We start from the raw sequence: 3495 nt of genomic DNA, 5'->3' as shown, positions 1-3495 counted from the left end.
TATTTAATTAAATACTAATAAATGAGCATGTTTGCTTAGAATTGAAAAAAAACTTCAATTTTCATCCACAACAGTGGCAAGGTTTTTTTAAATTTTTTTGTTTTAAAACAGAACTTAGCTAATATTAAATTATATCTATAAAATTAATTGAGTTAAACTTTGCTAATGAAACGCTTTAAATTGAATACATATGAAAACCAAGAAATCTGGTTGTAGAAAAACATAAATACTTTTTTAACTGTACAGCATTATAGCTACTTTAAATAGGTGTTTGATTTTACAACTAATTTAAAAAATTATAACGTTTATAAAAATTTTAAATAAACAAAGTTAACTATTTAAATTAGTTAAACTTTTGCTGAGATATTTATTATTTATGGTAATAATAAGTAAACACCTAAAATAAAATAAAGAGCTTAAATAAAAGATTTCTTTCAACTATAATATTAATTAATTTTATTTTTATTATATTTATTTATGTAGTTAGTTGAAAACAGTGTTTTACATATGTTTCATATATGATATACAAACTTTGCTTTTGTTTATTTTATTAGGAGTAAATAAAAATGTTTCATATACGAAACATATGTACGAACCGTATATTATTATTTAACCACTTTAATATTTTGGTCAAACTTTTGTCGATCACTTTTGACTAAAATTTTATAGTAAAACTACGAATGAAGGAGTATACATAAAAAGTATAAATATATTAATACAAATTAACTGAAATCAAAAGTAAACGTGGGGAGTGACACTGGCGTATAACTGGCTAAAAAATAAAAAGAACATATTATTCTTATCCTTCAAACATCTAATTTCCCTACTTAATATGTTTCTTTTTCCAGTATTTTTACGTAGTATTCAAAAACTTAAACGAACTATTCCAATAGCAAATATGCATAGCCAGGTATCGGTGCGTTGAGATCATTGTGTACAGGCATTGATGAAAAAATTCCATACATATATAAGCTTCATAAGAATTGAAATGAACACAGCTGTTGTAGTGCACCGCAGTGGTATAACAGTTATGACGGAATTTTTTAAAAGGAAAAACAGTTGGTAAAAAACCGTTTAGCAAAATCAATCTTATGATAAAAATAATACAAGAATAAACAAATTTTCATAAAAAGTTAATAAATATTATTAACTAGTAACAAAATAAAAACAAACTAATTATTAACAGAAGAATACACAAAATTATTATAAAATAATAATAAAATAAATGATAGAAAAAATAAAATTCTAAAACATAATAAATAGACTAATAAATAAACAGTAAATACAATGATGACCTTGTTATACACAAAAGACAAAGTTAAATCTTAGTAAACTTAAAATTTTTAGTAAAAGTAATTTCTTGTTGCTTTAAGATTAAGCATATCAAAAAGTGTAATTCTATCGTGCGGTACACTTAAAAGTTCATTTGTAGAATATTAGTCTGCTAGTTTTTTTATTTTATTTTTTAAGAAGCATTACCTTAGACCAGGGTTTCCCAAACTCATTTACTAAATCGCCCCCTTTTCAGAAATTTGAAAAATAATCGCCCCCACGATTTTACAAAGTAGTTTTTGAGTACAAACTTTTGAGCCAAAAAAGTTGTGTTTGAAATGTAATTTAGTCTGGTATTTCATATGCAACCATTTTTGTTGCTATTTTCAAAGTAGTTTACAGGGCTTGAGAAAATAAGTTACAGTTGTTTTCTTATACGCCCAGTAAAGTGTATTAAAATACTTTATTATTAAAAAGGCTTGTGTAATCTGTAATCGATCCTGTTTAAATATGGATTGTTTTGAAACTAATGAAACTTTTAGGGTAGTGGTGGACAACTTTTGTAACGAGCAAATAATATTTACTAAAAAATATTTTCTAGTTTCAACTCATTAAAAAAATGTAACTGCGGGCTGCATAATTTAATAAAATAACATATAAGAAAATCAAACAACTCGATCAAAATAGTAATAAAATGATTTAGTATTATTGTGATCTAGGAAATACTATTGTGAACTGAAAACCAAATTGAAAGTGTATTTTAAAATATTAAGTATCAATTTATTTTTTTTTTTTTTGTGCACAAGTAGTTTTCAAGTTGTTTAGCGGATCGAAATTTGACTGGATCTTAACCGTACGCTACCGATCTGAAATATTAACTGAAACCTGACATTTTAATAATCTCTCATATAACGAATTTCGGACATTTAGAAGTTATTACTAAGTAACTTAATTAAGCCGTTAGTTATTAGCCTATAATAATTTACCAGAAGTAGTGAAAAACTAAAAGCTAGTGTTGAACTATTAAAATAAACAACACATTCTAATTGTTAATACATTAAAAATTAAGATAAAACAAAAAACAGTTGTATTAATAGTTTAAATTCCTTAATATATAGATTTTTAACAATAATAAATAAAGTTGGAAAATAAAATTGAGTTTAAGAATCTTTTAAATGAAAAATTTGAAGTCATTTCAAATAGAGACTTCAAATCTATACTCTTTTAAAACCAAAAAAAAAAATTGAAATAAAAATTTTAATGGTTATCAAGATTTTATTTATACAGATTAAACAAGTAATAACAAAAATATGTCAAATAAATTTCTTTCAAACAAATACTTTTATCAGTACGTTATAAAAACTTTTAGTTTAATATAAAACGACGAAAATAAACTACAAAATTAACCAGGTCAAAATAAAACTATTAACAGATTTAAAACATAAACCATTTAATAAATACAGTAGACTTCCGCTTGAAATCGCACTTTGGACAAAATAAAAAAGTGCAAACTCAAAAGTTATTACCATTTTTTTTTACAAAATGATAAATATAAATATTGTTATATGCAATAACGTTTTGAATAAACATGAAATCAACTAAAACATAAAACGAACATTCATTAAAAAAATATAAATCTATATATTATGTATTTTTGTTTTTTTAATACTTAGTTAGTAATAAACTTTATTTAAGTTAAATTTAAGAAAATATAAATTTGCAGTTTTTTTGGATAAAAATTGTGAAATCAAGAGGAAGTCTACCGTAATTAATATTTATTAGGTATTATTCAAACCTGTTGTAGAATAAATAACTTAATAAATTTTTTATCATAAAAAGACTTTTTAAATAAATTTCAAACCAGTTCAAATAAGAAGTATTTTAAAAGATCAAATAAAATAAAATAACTTTCATAAAATAATGTCTGCTACTGAAGTCTAATACAATGTGAAGGATGAGGTTCATGACTGCTTGCAAGTTTTGTTTTAATCTGAATCTTAATCACTAAAATAAAGCCTCATTTACAAATATCTAGATTAGATCTTTTGCTCATGATGTTGATAATGAACTGAAAGTTTTTTTCAACAACATAGCTAGAAGGAAAAACTAAAAACAACAATCTAAATTCCTCTGAAATTATTAAATACTTTTGCCTTATTTTTTGTTGAGTCCAAAAGCTTTCATATCGTTCTTTGGAAAAAATTTTTTTAAGTTCAAGGTTAG

This window comes from Thalia democratica, chromosome 2 (genome assembly GCF_965202585.1).
Source record: "Thalia democratica chromosome 2, ktThaDemo2.hap1.1, whole genome shotgun sequence".
Lineage (NCBI taxonomy): Eukaryota > Metazoa > Chordata > Thaliacea > Salpida > Salpidae > Thalia > Thalia democratica.
The sequence above is the reverse complement of the archived record's forward strand: the minus strand, read 5'-3'. Positions refer to the sequence as shown.